General features: G+C 43.1%; 1 long non-coding RNA gene and 1 pseudogene across 1 annotated transcript; both read left to right on the forward strand.

Moving 5' to 3' along the window:
• The first annotated feature begins 3,460 nt into the window (after positions 1–3,460).
• Positions 3,461–7,057, forward strand: LOC138995007 (C-C motif chemokine 4-like; annotated as a pseudogene).
• A 7,689-nt stretch (positions 7,058–14,746) lies between these two features.
• Positions 14,747–16,717, forward strand: LOC138994482 (uncharacterized). Its single transcript, XR_011468443.1, has 3 exons — positions 14,747–14,869; positions 15,485–15,633; positions 16,482–16,717. It is a non-coding gene; the product is annotated as an uncharacterized lncRNA (long non-coding RNA).
• Positions 16,718–18,055: the final 1,338 nt, after the last annotated feature.

The raw sequence follows: 18,055 nt of genomic DNA on the forward strand, positions 1-18,055 counted from the left end.
GCTACTGTCAATTCCACAAATGTAGTCTAGCACCTGTTTCATTAGAAACTTTAGATCACAGACAATGCTTTCTTCGTACCCCAACTCTCCTGCCCTAGTCTTCAATTGATACCCTGAATTACATCCCCTCACTTCTTGTGGGAACTCCCTTCATACTCATGATGCAATTTCTGAGAGCTGGCTTCTATGAGTTGGGCAGGACGAGAAGAAGAAAATGGGAACTGCTGAATCAACCACTTTCTGATAATGGACCTTATTACCTACCTCCATGATTATAGCACTTACTATATTGAGTTATATGTGTTATTTATGCCATTTTCTCTTGAAAAAATGTAGATCATGTCCTGTTGACTTTAAGCCAAATTCATACCATGTCTTGTTGCTGGATTTAAACCAAATCCTGGCACATGATGATGATAACATGATGATTTTTCTGACATAGTCTCTATTTCTTATATGTTTGTTCTTTTAATAAAGGCAATTTATTGAATATAAAATTCTATCTCAGTGATTATATATGTAAGCTTTTCCATATCAGTCCTAAGTCTAGGAAATAACCTTATGTCTTATGTGTTTTTCCTTGAAATGGAAAATTGCATACTTATATACAAAATATATGCTACTGCATATGTTGGATAAATAATGTGAGGGATTCTCAGGATGAGATTTCATATGTGGTAAATTGATGTTCCCAGGTAAAATAATTGCCCAGGATCATGCAGATAGAATTGGTCACTTTTATATTTCACTGTGTGAATTATTTACCAATGTTTCTCCAATGGTACCCACACCTGATACATAGTGGAACTTAATAAATATTTGGTGAATGAATGAATAAATCACTGATTTGACTAACAGTATGTGTCCCACTATGGAGTGGAAATACTAACAGGAATGAAAAGATCAGGAAGGCCATGAGTCAAGGTCTTCATCTTTGGGGATGATCCAAGGCTTCTTAGGCAGTGGGGCAGAAAGTAGCCAGCAGTCACCATGGTGGATCCTCAACATGGAGGGGCTTGATTTGTGCCGTAGCTTTCTGACTCATTCCAGCCTCTTTGAGGCCCCATGTCAGTCCAACAGAGTGCTCCAGCCATGAGTACAGGGAATTCCGGCTGAACAATTCATGTTTTGTAACATCACTGCCTAGTCCTGCTCTGCTCCCCTCCTCATTGCTTCCCAAGTCCTGGCCCTGCTGGGTTGGTTTCACTTCAGTTTCTGGCATAGTAGTTTCATTTCCTCAGGTGTCAATCTCAGCTCTCTCCCTTCAAGAGCAGAGGCTCCATGGATGGTTCACGGATAACATTGCCCCTGTATGGTTCAGCCTCATCCTCCTTTTTTCAGGTGTGGCCCAGAGTCAGGTTGCAGCAGACTTGGCTCCATCTTTCAAGTAGGTAGAAACAATGTCCTGGGAACGCCTTTCATGCAGCCCCTTCTCTCTGCTTCTCTATCTTGAGTTCTTGTCATGCTTCTCTGTATGTATACAGTGGATCAAGGCATATATGTGGTATTGCTTCAGATCTTTCCCCCTATCCCTGTGCTCCTTCTGTGTTCTCAACTCACTAAAAGGCAACTCCTCCTACCCAGCTTCCAAGCCAGTAACCTGGGAGTCACCCTTGGCTCATCCCTCCACTTCACCTCCTTCATCTACTGTAGTCCCTCCTTATTTGTGGTTTCACTTTCCTTGGTTTCACTTAGCCACGTTCAATTGTGGTCCAAAATATTAAATGGAAAATTCAGATGTAAACAATTCATGGGTTTTAAATTGCACACTGTTCTGATCTGTTCAGCTGGGGACATGAATCATATCTTGGCCCAGTGTGCTCATGGGGCAGAATTAAATACTATAAGCATGGGTACATCCCACATCCTCTGCAGAGATTAATATTTAGAACAAATAAGGAAAACCACTATTTAATTCTCTTAATTTTCTAAGGAAGAAAGAGAAACCCATGGATTCCAGTTTTCAAAGACGTGCAAAATGTAAAACTGAAAGATATTTTACATCATAATAATAAAACTTTGGTTGTTAAGTTTTAAATATAAATTTAAAATAAGGACATTTCTCTTTTCTGATTTACTTATACTCTGGAGCCTGACTTCTTTGGTGTCATTTACAAATCTATCATGTATTAGTTGTGTGTTCTTCCTTGGGTTACTTACCTATCTGTGCTGCAGTTTCCTAATCTGTGAGGGGATAATACTAGTAAGATTAAATACATTAGCATCTATAAACGAATTAGAGCATCACTGGCTCATAGTAAGTGCTATGTGTTAGTTGCTGTAACCGTTATTTTTAAAAATATATATTTTATTGGTTTTTTTTTTACAGAGAGGGAGAGGGTTAGAGAGTTAGAAACATTGATGAGAAAGAAACATCAATTCACCTGCCTCCTGCACACTCCCTACTGGGGATGTGCCCACAATCAAGGTATATGCCCTTGACCGGAATCAAACCTGGGACCCTTCAGTCTGCAGGCCGATGCTCTATCCACTGAGGTAAACCAGTTAGGGCACTGTTATCATTATTACTGAATATTGCAGTGAATTTATTTTATACATGTGCAGGCCTCTTGTTCTTTGCCTAAATAACCCCCTCCACACACACTTTTCCTGGCTAATCATCCTTCAGGTCTCAGCTCAATTTACAATAGAGAAAAGTAAGAACAACCCGAACGGACTGACCTAAGTAACAATGGTTAAGTATAAATTTTGGTGTTAACTTTTGGTATATACATTCAATGAAATATAATTCATACTTATTTTAAATAAGTTGAGTTTCTAATGACAGGGAAGAATATAAATAAATGATAATAAGATATGCTATTTCAAGAAAGACGATTAAGTAACATAGCAAAATGCAAAACTATGTCCAGAATGCTGGGCAATTTTTGTTTTCTTGTTTTCTTATTTCTTATTTCTCCTCAGTTTTGTTCAGTGACCATGTATGTACATTTTCCATGGAAAATAAAACAAACTAATATAAATTTTTATAAAAATCAGATATCACATTTTGGGGAAGACTTTCTCAATACTTAACCACCACTTTCCAAAGCATGTCTCCCCTGCCTGACATAGCAGGTACTCAATAACAGTTTACTGATTTATTTTCATCTCTTGCTAAATGTTCCAGCCTGGAAAGAGCTAGAAACAGGTATAAAAGCACAATTTAAAGGAAGTAAGATGCTTCACAAAGAATCCTGAAGGTTTGCTTGAACCCATCAAATACTGGTGACGCTTTAAATTTCTGTCAGGAATGTAACATCCCAACTCATGGGATAGTCATTTATTTCACTGTCAACATCACTAGACTAGAAGCTCTTGGAGGGAGTGGTGGGGCTTCATTCTGCTCTGCTTTCCCTGACAAAAAAACAGAGTGGAAATGGCATGGATAGCAAAGTCTGGGTAAATCCCAGGGAATAGAGGACACACCCTCTTTCCCTTAAAGTAAGGTCCTTGACACATGAAGATGAAACTCCACCAACAAGGAGAGACCAGGAGAGGTACTAGCATATGTGATATGAGGGATTACAGAACATTAGAGCTGGGGATAGGGGTCTTGGTGAAGATCAGAGCATTTGAAGCAAGATTCGCACAAAGAAAAAGGTGAGGACAGAAAGGATGGAGGAAAGAATACAGTCTGTATGTGTGTGGAGGTAGTGGTGGAGGCAGTGATATAAGGTAGGATAACAATGTACTTTATCTAGTGACCTTGAAGTACCCCAAGATGTTGCTCTGCCCCTTCCTATCCCACATCTCTACAGTATTCAGGGTGTCTGTTTTTCTGTTTTCACACTTTGTTCTTTCTCAGAGCAGAAGTAGGTAGCAATTCAAGGCTGGTAGTGAGAAGGTGGGTCAGAGTGGCTAAACTGAAGGTGGATAGAGAACTTGATCCAATCATCCTAATCACCCTCACCTGCCCACTGCATGCACTATTGTATTCCTGGTCTTTGTGGGCTTCACCTCGCCACCTTCAAGTCAGCTTCAGGTCTCAGGGCGAAGGCCTCCCAGAAAGCAGCTGCCAAACCAAGCAGGGCTTTACATGAACACAAGGAATTCCCTATGGATGGCTGGGAGGCACCCACATGCTTAGATTACATGTTTTATCCGTAACATTGATGAACTCATGGCTAGGTATATCCAATCCCATTTTCACACAGGAGGAACATTCCTTTTTTCCCCCTTTTTAATTTTTTCAATTACAGTTGACATTCAATATTAATTTATATTGGTTTTAGGTATACAGCATAGTGGTTCGATATTTATATAACTTACAAAAGTGAAAAAGATGAAGGGATTAAAAAATACAAATGGGTAGTTGCAAAATAATTACGAGGATGTAAAGTGCAGCTTAGGGAATATAGTACATAATATTGTGATAACTGCATGATGTCAGATGGGTGCTAGCTTTCTTGGGGGATCACTTTGTAAACTATAGAGGAACATTCTTTCTCTGGGTCTTCCAAGATCGATTCTTACTGATTTCTTTCCTTTTGCATTATGGGTCCAAGTGAACCTATTGGAACCTTTATTTCTTTTCCCTTCTGTTCCATTCTTGTTCTAGGACAGACTGACGCAAAATACCCTCCTAAAGTCAGCCCTAATAAGACAGCTCTTTGTGTGTGGCACAGCCCCTACTGGTAATAGTTTCTCTCTTTGTGTTCACATTCTATATTTGTGACAACAGGTTGGAAAGAAAATAGATTTTAGAGTCAGATGAATCTTATTGCAAATCTTGGCACTGCCACTTAAGAGTGTGGCCTTGAGATCATTAGTGAACCCTCCTCTGTTCCTCCGTCCTTATTGCTTCAGGGAAATAATGATACCCCTACTCAGGGTCAAGGTGGGATTTGATGTTAGGTGAATAGACAACTTTCCCAGTGCCTGGCACATAGTAAATGTTCAGTGAGTAGATTATTGTCCTGCTGTATCCTTCTGCACATTCCATGCTGGACTCTTTCTTCATGTCCCAGAAAACATGTAGGGCACTGAGATCACTCAGTCCAGCAGAAGAAGGCCCAGGAATGTGACATGGAATTCTGGATCCTCTTTCCTTCTTTGGGCCAGGCTTTGACAATCCTGGAAAAACTGATGTGAAGCCTGCAGCTTCTGAAGGTGCCAACCACCAAGAGCAGCATGGAGCTCTTATATACAAACTCCTCCTAGCAGGTGTGAATGTTGCATCCTTCCTCTTGGGTTTACAATTCTCTCCTCAGTCTCAGTCACTGCCTTTAGTGGACCACTTTAGAGTGCAGCCCACTTCTCCCCTCCACCTCCTCCTTTCCATCGTGATGACATCACCCTGGGGAAGAGAAGCAGTGCAGAGCTTCTCACTCTCAGGAAAGCCTCTTCTCCGCCAAGACCATGAAGCTGTGTGGCTGTCCTCTCTCTCCTTGTGCTAGTGGCTGCCTTCTGCTCTCCAGCGCTCTCAGCACCAAGTAAGTCTGTTATTTCAGGTACTACTTCTAGAGCCATGGTATAGGCAAAGCCATGGTATAGGCAGAACCCACTTTTCTAGTGGGGGCTGATCCAACATTGGCATCTGGGGATGGGACAAAAGAAAGCTGGGAGAATTTTTAAGTAGGCTTCTGTCAAATGTAGTGTCTAGCAGACATTCAGTAATATTCAAATTCCTGTTTCCTTAAAAAATAGTAACTCGTAGACTTGTTTAAGAAAGTCCCTGTCTCTAGTGCCCATCAGTATATGAGTGGATAAAAAAAAGCTGAGGTACATTTACACCATGGAATACTATGCAGCAATAAAAAAGAAGGATCTCTTACTCTTTGAGATAGCATGAAGGGACCTGGAAATCATGATGCTAAGGGAAATAAGCCAGTCAGAGAATGATAAGTATAGCATGATCCCACTCATATGTGGAATCTAACAAACAAAATAAACTGATGAACAAAATAAATCTAGAGACATAGAAGCATGGAACAGACTGCAGAATCTCAGAGGGAAGGCAGAGGGGGGTGGGAGGGTGGGAAGTGATCAAATAATTTATATGCATATATGCATAACCCACAGACACAGACAATAGGATAGTGAAGGCCTGGGGTGGGCGAAGGAGAAGGGCTAGAAGGGTCAATGGGGGGAAATAGGAGCCATATGTAATATTTTCAACAATAAAGATTTGATTTTTAAAAATGGAGGTATATGTGTGCTCTGAGACTCAATCCAGCTCTGTGATCTCTTAGGATCCTGTATTCAGAAAAAGTCTCCTATGCAGTGGAGTGGGATTAGATACAAGGGACCGTATTTGGTGATCTGGTAACTCCACAGAGATGCCCCTTGAATATCCATAACTAAAATCCAAAAGAGCAATTTCTTGTAGAACTTTGAGCTTACCTCAGCCTTTCTTTACAGTGGGCTCAGACCCTCCCACTGCCTGCTGCTTCACTTACATCCCATGGAAAATTCCTTGCAACTTTGTGATGGATTACTACAAGACCAGTAGCCTTTGCTCCCAGCCCACCATGATGTAAGTATCATGCCCTGGGCTGCTTTGGGATGCAAGGGCAAGGGCAGGATTAGATAAGGGGCATTTTGGGGCAGGGAGAGGATAAAACAGGAGGAAGACAGTCTCAGGGTTAAAGCCTTCCCAGACAGCAGTAAGGAATAGGTTATGAAGAAATTAGAGGCTAGGAAACCAGGGAAATTTAAAAAGACCAAAGGACATGTGGGCTAATTCTTAAACCATGCTTAGAAAAACACATGGAAAAGTGATTGCTAGGGGATCTAGGGAATGAATGGGAAAATATAGCCATATTGATTGTAAAACTCATTGGTTCCTAATCTGGACAACCTTGAGGCCACAGCTAAATCCAGGGTAGAAGTTACAAGAAATTCATTTCTAGTATCGCCCCAGCAGCATCCTCTCACCCCCTAGAACTGTCCAACATGAACAGAGGGAGATATCTACCAAAGACAAGGTCCCATGTGATTGTAATCTATCTACTTCTTGTTCCACAGATTCCAAACCAAAAAGGGCAGACACGCCTGTGCCAACCCCAGTGAGGCCTGAGTCCAGGACTACATGAATGACTTGGAGCTGAACTGAGCCACTCCAGGGACAGGGGCAGCAGGTCTCCAGGAAAGGTACCTGAGCCTGACACTTCCCACTGAGACGCACCCTCTCCATGTTCACAGCTCCTCTCAGTAGTCCTTGTTCCTTCTCTTAATTTAATCTTCATTATGTGTTGTGTTATTTTATTGATGTTATTTCCATAATTTATGTTGGTTTTGCCAAAGGACACATATTCTCCATGGGGATGGTCCACCATCAGTTTCTCTGCTATTGAGGATACATGCAATTGATTCTGTGTGTTTTCATAATAAAACTTTTTTTAAAAAGACAATTTATTTATTTATTACATATGATTTGGTATGAAGGGAATTGCCTGGTATTATTATTAGGGGCAAATTACCATTTCCAAACAAAATAAGGATGAGCATTTACTGAGAACTTCATACGGGCTAAATGCTCTAAAAATACAATCTCAGTACTTTTAACAATGATTTTAACACCCATATGAAGTAGAGACTTGTACCTTCAATTTTATAGATGAGGCAATGGGCACAGAGGTGATGTGACTTGCTTATGCTTGTGGGTCTATTTGGAGAGTACCATGAAAGAATGACTCAAAAGGACAGCTGTGATAATAAGGGTCATCATCTCCACATTTGGTAGAGAAGTTGTAAAAAGCAGTAACAGTACAATATAGAGGAAAGACAAGGTATTGCAGAGTCAGGAAAGTGGGTCTCCATCACTTATCAGTGAATCATTAGAAAAGTCATCTTGCCTTACTGGACCTCAATTTTCACGCCTGTAAAGTGGGGGTAATATTATCTACTTGGAAGGGTTGTTATGAGGTCATGTGTGAAGCACCCATCACAGGGTCTGACTTCTAAAAGATTCTCTTTCCCTCTCTGAGCCTTAGCTTTTTTACTTAAAATGGGCATAGTGTCTAACTTCCCAGTGTCATCATGTGGATCAGCTCTCTAAAGTCCAAAGCAAAGGTAGAGTGTTATCATGAACACAGAAGAATGAATGTCAAATTTGTTTCTGGAGTGTTGTGGGAGTAACCTAAAGCCATGTCTCTTTAATAACCCGTCAGAACTTCCTAGTATATGAGTCAGAACAGGGCCCTGAGATAGAATTACATGCACAGTCAAGTCTTGATCTACAGAACATAGCATTGTAGTCTGTTAAGCTGGGAGGAACCTCTCAGAACATTTTGTCCAACATTCTCATATTATGACAACTGAGTGCCAAGGACTGAGAAGTGGTTTAGCAAAAGGTATGGGGCATGCTGAGGCCAGATACTGCTTTTTTGAGAGATTTTAGAAAAGTCTGAAGCATGAGCCAAGACAGACCATTTGTATGGAAAAACCACTGGAAACAGCTTGGGTGGCACTGAAAGTTGAGTGGGGCGGGGGGTTGGGGTCTCAGGAAATTACCAGAGCAAGTGAACAATACTACACAGGTTGATGGAGACTCAGATATGGCCCCCCTTCCCATCTCTGGGGGGAGGACTCATCAAAGGAGCAATGGCCTCTGCCAGCACTTCTGTCTGGGAGAAAGCTACTTCCCCAGTTCCTGCCCTTATGCAGACAATTCAATTCCTACTCATATGTCCCTGGTGCCTTTTGAGCTGCTGCCCCAGTGCTGGAGCTCAGAGGGAGTAAGTCCACACACAGGCTCTTTAAAAAGAACTTCCTGGGGTTCCAGCAGTCACTCAGCCTCAATCCCTGCTGGTTTTTACAGCCAGAAATGATGGGGACTTCTCTTTTTGGCACTGGAACCCTGCACTGGGGCCTGGTGTGGGGCTGGGACCCCTCGCTTCTCCAGGGGAGCCTCTGCAGCCAAGATATCCCTCCCAATTAAAAACTGCTGCATGTGTGTATAGGACCAGCATCTCTACCCCTCCTATTAGTCTCGATGAGGCTTCTTCTTTAAATCCCTAGCTGAAGGAATTCCAGTCAGATAGCTTTCAGGCAGTTTCGAGTGATGGTTGTTCTGTAGTTTATTTGTAATTTTGATGTGGGTGTGGGAGGAGGCGAGTACTGCATTTACCTACATCACCATCTTGACCAGAAGTCCTTACCTCCAGAACTTTAAGAGAACAAATGTGTGCTGTTTTAGGACATTAAATTTGTGGTAATTTGTTACAGCAGCAATAGGAAAGTCATACAGTTAGTTATCAGCTAAAGAATCACCAACAATGGCTCCTTTCAGTTCAGTGTGAAAAGTAATGGAATACTCTAGAACAGCAGTCGCCAACCTTTAAGACCTGACGGACCACCAGGGGTCTGCGGACCACCCGTTGGCGACTGCTGCTCTAGAAGGTGGGATAAACTTTCCTCTAGGACAAACCCAGGGTGAAGTAGACATATTCCAAGGTGGTGGACTATAATGAGGTGAGACATCTCAAGAAGAGGGTCTGCTTCAGCAGCTGAGAATGAGGGCTGAGGCTTAACCAAGGGTACAAAACCCATCAGCCAGGTCAAGGGTAAGCCTGCCTCTTCTTGACTCCTGTGGCCCTCTGAGGGTGGGAAGGACCTTGGATTCCTATCTGGAAGATTCTGTCCTCTCATTTATCAGATGACGTCTAGAACAGAGCTGTGACCCGTCTTTGACTTTACTATTGAAGAGGGGGCAGGGTTAGGGGCTCTCCTGCACACTGGAATCTTTTTTCCCCACGCCTCCCTGACCCTGAACAAATTGGGAGGGAGGAACTCAGTTCCAAAGACGCTGAATCACCAAGGAAGGCTTATGAGACCGGAATACTCTAATGAAGAAGTACTTCACCCAGGAATTATAAACAAAAGCATGGAGTCCTGGTGGTGGGGCAATGTGGCACTTCAACTGTTGCACAAAATGAGATTTTGTGTTTTCCTTTTTCTCTTTTCATAAAACCTCCTTTTCTTACCCTGAGCCAGGTATCTCCTTACTTGGCTTTTCAATTGAGGTTTCTCTGGGTTTCTGGGAGGGGGCCAGAGCCAGAACAGGACAGGGAACAGAGCCTACTGTTTGTGGATCAGCTTCTGGAAGCCAGGCCTGTGTTTTTCTCCTCCCTTGCTGTGCCTGCCTCCCCTGTTCCCTTTCTAGATAGGAGGGAGTCTGTATCCTAATGCTCTGGTTTGTGCAAACATTCTGTCCTCTCCCTATCTTACCCCCACCTAGAATGTTCTGTAATGTTCCCATGACAGGGCAGTTTCCTCTCAGGAGGCCAGGAGCTGAGTTAGCATGCAAATTGAGCTGCAGATGGTGAAAGGAATCACAGTTCTTCCTGGTGACTGAGCCCAGCGGCCATACGGCTGTCCTGAGCTGCTTTTCATACTCACCCTTCACAGACCCAAGGGACCTGTCCTCTCCTGATTTTCTAGTTGTCTCTACCTGTTCTCTCTTCTTAATGCCTCTCATCTTGGTTTCCACTAAATCTAAGCAGACAGAAAAGGGGAAAAGGTGGAGACACTGAGACAAAACTGTGACTGCATTTTTCTACTTTTTAAATAGTGTGGATGAAAAAGAGGCCACATACTAAACCTGACAAGTGCCACGGAGGCCTGCATGATGGACCTTATAAACTCAAAGACCCAAGTAACCACATAGGGTGGTCCGAACATTAAAATTCCTAACTAAAAGTGGGTCATGGCTGGTAGTCACATTCTAGACCTGTAGCTTTGTTGACAAAGTTCATCTTTAAGTGAGCAAGTCCATTTTATTCGAACAACTAAGATATCATATCTCTGAAATATCAGAGTAATTTTCTTTTCCAGATTCCTCGAAGGCACAATCGCACAACCAACGGCACCAGAGCTTGAGACCACATTGTCATCTTGTTGCCTAAATATCATCTCTGTGTGCGGTAGGTGTTAACTATTCTGTACCGACCAAGGTAACAGATATGCCTCTCTGTTTTACTTTTTATCCAATCTTAGGAGATTTCTCCACTTTACTTTCTCACACTCTCTTAATGAAGTTTATGTAACCCTCCTTATATCTCCTCCTTTTATTCTAATGTATAAAATAAACTGCAAAACGGTTATTTTTCGGGAGCATTTGCTCAATCTGTTGATACTCTGTTTACTGACAATTGTCGTCAGTTTGGCTCAATACATTCATTAAAATTCTCAGCAAGTGGAGACGTTTACTACAGGACAATAGTTTCATTTAGATTTTGCGGACTAAGGACATGTAGGGATGCCACATGTCTAGACTCAGTCTTCTTCCTCAGGTTTTTCTTTTTCTTTTTTATTGTTTTTAAAATACACATAACAAAATTTACCATCATAGCCATTTTTAAGCATATAGTTCAGTCGTATTAAACATATTCACATTGTTGTGCAGCAGGCACCACCACCTATCCCCATAACTCTTCCATCTTGTAAATCTGAAACTCTATAACTATTAAACACTAGCTCCCCATTCTCTCCTCCCTGCCAGCTCCTAGCAACCACCTTTATACTTTCTGTCTCTATGATTTGACTAAGTACTTCATATAAGTGGAACCACACAGTATTTGTCTTTTTGTGATGGCTTATTTCACTTAGCATAATATCCTAAAGGTTCACCCATGTTGTGGCAAATTGGAGAATTTCCTTTCTTTTGAAGGCTAAATAATATTCCCTTATATGTATATACTATATTTTGCTTATCCACTCGTTGGTCAATGGACACTTGGGTTGTTTCCAAGTTCAGCTTGTGAATAAAGCTGCTATGAGCATGAGTGTACAAATAGCTCTTCAAAATCCTGCTTTCAATTTTTTGGGGTATATACACAGAAGTGGAATTGATGTTATATGATAATTCTATATTCAATTTTTTAGGCACGCCTATACTGTTCCTCCCTTAATTTTTTTATATATGTTTGATGGTTGTTGCAGACACCTATATACTATCAAGTGATAATATGTCATGAGAACTTCCCAAATCCCCAAATTTGTGACTGTCACTAGAGCACTAGAAATCAACTATTCATGGAGACATTTTATTTAGTTTTTCACCAAGAAATAAAGGTTTTATCAGGTAGGCCAAGTGTTCCTCACTTCCATATGCATGACAGCATCTGAGGAGCTTTTCTGAACTCCACCATTGGAAGTTCCCCATTGGTGGGTCTGAGATGGGGTTGAAGTGTTTGCAAAGCATGGACTTCCTCTGAATCTCAGTTCCTTGAGTCTCAGTCCCATTGACTTGAGGGTGCTAATGGAAGTGACCCCACAAGCTTGTGAGGATTCAGTCAGATGATAGGTGTGAAGTACAGGCATAGGTCATAAAGGTCAAGTATTATTATTATTGAAGGGAGGGCCCTCCTTAGCAACCTTGCAGCTTCCATCATTGAAATGCATGTTTCAGCAAAACTATTAGAGGCCATAATTACCCTTTGCTTCATAGTGGAAACTCCAAGTGCTAGAGTAGCAAACATCACATTATGTTGTCTTACATAATTTCTGCTAATTAAATTTCTTTTCATAACTGTAGTGAAAGTTCTTTGCCCTCCCCACCCCCATTCCCAATTGGGCTACACCCCAAGGGGAGTATGGGAATATACAGCTTGAAAGATCCCATTAACAAATAAACTTGAGGAAGCAAGATTACAAAAGCATTGGGTCAGTGTGTGAGAAATCAGTGTCTCCTTCACTGCAGGAGGAAGTGTAAATAGGCATAGTCTTTTTGAAGGACAATTGGCATATATTCCAGCTCTACAGTAAATACATCCTTTGTATTTCCATGTTTAGGCATCTATACTGGGAAAATACAGACATATACAGTGGGGCCTTGACTTATGAGTTTAATTCGTTCCGAGACCAAGCTCGTTAAGGATCTCATTAACTCAAATTACTCTATCAACTCAATGCAAAAAATCGGCCGAGAGACAGCTGGTATCTCAAAAAAACTCGTTAGTCGGGACACTCGTAAGTCAAGGCCCCACTGTATAAACAAAGAAGCATGTATAAAGTATATGATGCATATAACAGCAAATTGTTTATGATACAAAAACCACCTAAATGTTCAACAATTAAAATCTGGTTAAATAAATTATGAACCACTTATATAATAGAATATTAGTGGTTGTTTTTGAAAAGGGGGGAAAGATACTAACATGGAAAGATACTCTATATGACACAATGTTAAGTGAATAAAGCAAAACAATATAACTTCATTTCTGCAGAAAAGGGACATATTTGTATATATACATATGTGAGTGTGTAAAAGCTTAGGAAAGCACTTAGAAAAATATACAGTAAACACATGAGAAAATGAAAAAAAAAAAGAACTTTTAAAGATTGTTAACTAAGTGATAGTAGCCGTGTCTGAGTCACTTGAAGAGAGGGATTAAGGAGCACCCGCTTGCCCAGAGTGCTGTGGAGGGTTCTCCTGCAAGTTTTTTGGGGCTGTCCCCTTTGGCCCCACTCACTCACCAAGGCTGTGCTGCTCAGTAACCCGGCCTCGGGCCAGCCCCCTTGGGTTTGGCGTTGGGCTTGCTCTTTGTTGTACTCTGTGCTGCTTTGGGCCATGGATCTCCCCCCTGTACTGAGCTACTATGTCCTCTTCAGAGACTCTGGTTCCTCCTTCAGACTGAGGGGTCCTGGGTGCTTGTATCCTTTGAGCTTGATTCTGAGATGCTGGGTGTGAGCTAACTACCTGGGGTGGCCAGTCTGAGCCCTCCTCTCTTGACTTGCTTAGTGTTTCTCTGCTTATCCAGGCCTCCCCATAAGTCTGCGGTTCTCAACCTGTGGGTCGCAACCCCTTTGGGGGTCGAACGACCCTTTCACAGGGGTCGCCTAAATATATCCTGCATATCAGATATTTACATGACAATTCATAACAGTAGCAGAATTACAGTTAGGAAGTAGCAACGAAAATAATTTTATGGTTGGGGGTCACCACAACATGAGGAACTGGATGAAAGGGCCGCGGCATTAGGAAGGTTGAGAACCACTGCTGTAGTGCTCATGAGGTGCTTGTCCCAGATCTGACCACCAAGGACGAAACAGGCTTTCTCTTCGTTCCCATGGTCATTAGAGTTTTACCTCTACACCCGCTTCTCTGAAATTCTGTAATTGGGATAAGAAAGAGGGCGGGCTGCTTATTCAGGACCCTGTGCAACATTTTGTATTTTTTTTCCTGTAGTCCAGCTTATTGTAGCCCTCTCTCTAGGAACCTCTCAGTGTGGAGCAGTGTAGGCTCAGAGACCACCAACCATCAAGAATGGGCTCTGTCTCTCAACTCCCAAGGGCCTTGCCAGCTTGTGATCTTTGAACATCCATCTCCTTGGATGAGTTACATAAGTGATAGGTGGGTAATGTCACCTACTTAGGGGTCTCAGCCCTGGGATGGCTCCAAAACACCACATATTCACCATCTCTCCCAGGAGCACATTGAATCCTCCTGGAACTGGACCTCCAGGAGACACCAGATGGGACAACACCTAGCTTCATAGTTAAGCTCTTACTCTGAAATTCAACATTACACAGAGAAAATTCTTTTCTTTGGCCATTGTTCCTAAAGACAGCAGGAAAACCAGTGCTGAACTGTGATGTAGCAATGAACAAAGGGCTAGAAGGTGTTCCTGAACTTTCCTCTTTGTGATTTGCATATCCGAGAAAACATACCCTAATTAGAGAGAAACCAGTTATTAACTAGAACAGGAACAGAGGAACTAGATCATGTCATCCTCTTCCTGCTCTACTGCCCCGCCCCACACTCCTTTCTGGTAACACTGAGGGTATAAATTGTGGCTGGGCTCTGTGTGTGCATTCACATCAAAAGCCAAAATGAAGACATGCACAGTCTTTGCTCTAGTGGCTTTCATCACCGTGGGGATGGAGTTGGCCTGTGGTGACCCTCTGACACCTCTTGTCCAAGGTGAGGGTGCTGAGGGGGGTCCTGCCTGACAGCAGAGAAGGCTCAGAGCCCAGCTTCAGACCTGAGGATGGTTTGGCACAGAAGCAGGCAGTATGTTCACTGCAGAATGGAGATTTTGGACTGATCAGATCCACATTCTTTGACTCTCAGGAGTGATCACCCTGCATTCCCATTCTTCTTATCTGATCAGATTGGAGCTGATTAGAAGTTGAGGTTTTCTCTAGATATGCCTTGGATGCGGGACTCCAACAGGAGTAACTCCGTGATGAGCATGGGATATGTGTGAGGTGGGGAGATGGCTGTCTGTGATCAGAGATTTTTCTAATATCTTATAAGGTGGAAAGGAGAGGGTTATGACAGCACAGGTTTCTTGTCTGCTGGGACTGTGCAGCCTTTGGAGCAGGGAGAACATTCTCCTAAGGGCCTGACTATGAAAATGGGGGCTCTAGAGTAAAAGTGGAGCTGCTGAGGCTGAGGGTTGGATCCAGGAACATGAAGGAAGAAATGGAAGAGGTGGGAGTCCTGCTAGTGGCGAGGCCATCCAACCTCAAACACCAGTTCTCACGCCTGTATAGTGACTATTCCAGATTGCACAAAAACCATTGTATGTTTCAGAGCAACAAAGACCTGGAGTTTGCCCCCCAGTGTCCAAAGACGTCATTGGGATTTGTCCTGTAAGATGCAGAGGAGATGCATCATGTCCCAAGGGAATGAAATGCTGCAGCACTGGATGTGGTCTTGACTGCAGAACTGCTCTCCCTAAAGTGAGTATAAATCAATCAAGAGCTATCCAGGGGTGCAATAACTTCCTAGTGGACTTTGCTAAGGCAGATGAGTGCTCACGTGTCCACTGCCTGCAGGAGTCTGGATAACCCAAGAGAAAGAGTCTGGAAATGAATGGCAGAAGGACACCTGGTTGCGTTATCCAAGACCCTCTCCTCGAAGAGAAGCCCCGTCCCTACCCCTGGGTGGCTCTCAGTTGAGACAAGTAACCAGGATCCTAGGTTCTCAGGTCATTATTATCCCAGGGTTTCCCACCCTCCTTCTCCTTCCCCACTAAGGGGGCTTCACTCTTCCTGGAAATGAATGTTTGTGGGAAGATGGGGAAAAGGAAAGGGAACACCAATTATTGGGTATCTTCTGTGTTTGTCAGGCATTGTGCTGAAGCTGAGATAAAAAGATAAACACAACCAGACGAGGGAGACAGAACTATGTGAATAATTACTACAGTGTAACCATGGCTTTGTAATAGTAGCTTCTACTAAGGTCTGTGGGCGCAAAGGGAAAGTTATTGGCTTTGCCTGGGAGGTTGGATCAGTGCGTGTTGGGAAGGTTGTTGGAGAGTAGAGAACATTTAAGGAAGTGCTTAAAGGAGGCATAAAGTTTGCTGGAGGAAGGAAGGGAAGTTCAGATGGTGGGAGAAGTGTGGGTCCGTTGTAGATGGGAAAGTGGCTGTGGTAGAAGTTGCAGCATTTCAGGGGCACAACATCTCAGCATCTTAGTAGAGGGTCATCTAAGCCAGGGTCCAAAGAAGAGTGAGATGCCTGTCAGTTTGGTAGACTGCTGGAGGTTTCTGAACAGAGGAAGTGTCATGATCAAATTTGTATTTCAGAAGGGTGGCTTTGGTGGCCCAGTGAAAGATGGACAAGGTGTTTATTAAGCGTGCCTGGAGACCATCCTCAGAAGATTTCTCATGAATCTGATGCTTGGCTAACAAGACTCTTCTACAAACCATTCCTGGCTATTCTCTATCCCTGGACTTGCAGCTCTAGAAGATGAAGATCTAAAGTGGTGGAGTGACCACTTCTAAAGAGCTTTTGTCTAAAATAAACCTTATCTGTGGCATGATTCAGGCTCTGTCATTCTTCCCATTTAGGCATTCTAGTGGACCCTCTGTGGATGGGCAGGACCATATGTGTGTCCTGCACTGAGCCCATGAATGCAAGGTACTCATGAAAGCTCAGAGGCAAGATCCTTCCAGCTAGTTCCTTTCCTCCTTCCATGTCCATGTCTCTAGACAGGGCAAAGGGCATAATAATATTTTCTCAATCATTCTGTGAATAAAAATGACCTTCTAGCACTTAGTAAGCCAATTGGAGCAGGACTGGATGCCTAACTCCAGGAGAGCAACCCCAGCCCTTGGGATGTAGGACTTTGAGTGGCAAAGACTGGGAAGTGCCAGCTCCTGCCCTGGAGTGACTAGGAGTTAGGGTACAGTTAGGACAGAGGGGTGCAGACCCCAGGTGGGCACTCCCCCCTGCTCCCCTCAAACAATTTTACCTATTGTCTGCCATTCTGAATGCCAAAGATACTTGAGGATGGCATCCTACAACTTCCACTTACCTTTCTGCCCTTTAGATAGTCCTGAAATCCCTAGAAAGTTGTTTGTGCTCTTTTGTGAGCTTCTCTTTTTATTTTCTCGCCTGCATTCCAACCCCCTTTATATTTTGGAGAAAACTCTTCTTTCTCCTTATGGAAATTGACAAGGGCCAGACAGTCTCACCCTGCTTCCTAGCAGGTAGGGTTTGGAATTAGGATGCTATTTTCTGATGATGTGGATTGATAGGGAGTGACACTTAAGACTTATGAATTGTCAAAACCAATTCACAACAGCAGAGGTGCCAGTGACAGCATCCTAACCAGATTTGCCACGGGCTGAACTTGGCTATGTCCTCTTCTACCTGCTGTATTTAGGTCCTTGATATTTTTCCCAAGCCTGGTTCACCAGCCATTCCTACTGTTTCTGTGAGCTGTATAATAATGTCTTTCCAGAACTCCTGCTCTCTCAAGTTGGACAGAATTGGCTTTTTTGTTTGCATCCAAGAACATTAACTTGTACAGAAATTGGTGTCAGGAGTGGACACAGGCCAAAAATACTCAGGGAGATGGCAGGAGTCTGGGTTTTATGAACTGGTCTAGTTAGAAGCCCCCTTGTTCACATGCCTATGCGCTCCTGTTCACGTGGCCCACCCCCTTGAGACCTTGGATGGTCTCTGTTTTGGGGAGCCACCTCCATGGTGGGCAGAGCTACAAATGGAACCCTGGGTTGCTCACAGCCTGTGTTTCTTTACCTGTGACCTCTGGCGGAGCACCCCTCACCCCGTGGCCATTTGCTCTAATGGGCTTCTCCCTTCCCCCGACCCCCCTCTCCCACCCTCAGTGGACAGGGGTGCTGTCATTGCACCT

Source organism: Myotis yumanensis, unplaced genomic scaffold (assembly GCF_028538775.1).
Source record: "Myotis yumanensis isolate MYYU_CA2020_CCGP unplaced genomic scaffold, mMyoYum1.0.hap1 SCAF_16, whole genome shotgun sequence".
Classification (NCBI taxonomy): Eukaryota; Metazoa; Chordata; class Mammalia; order Chiroptera; family Vespertilionidae; genus Myotis; species Myotis yumanensis.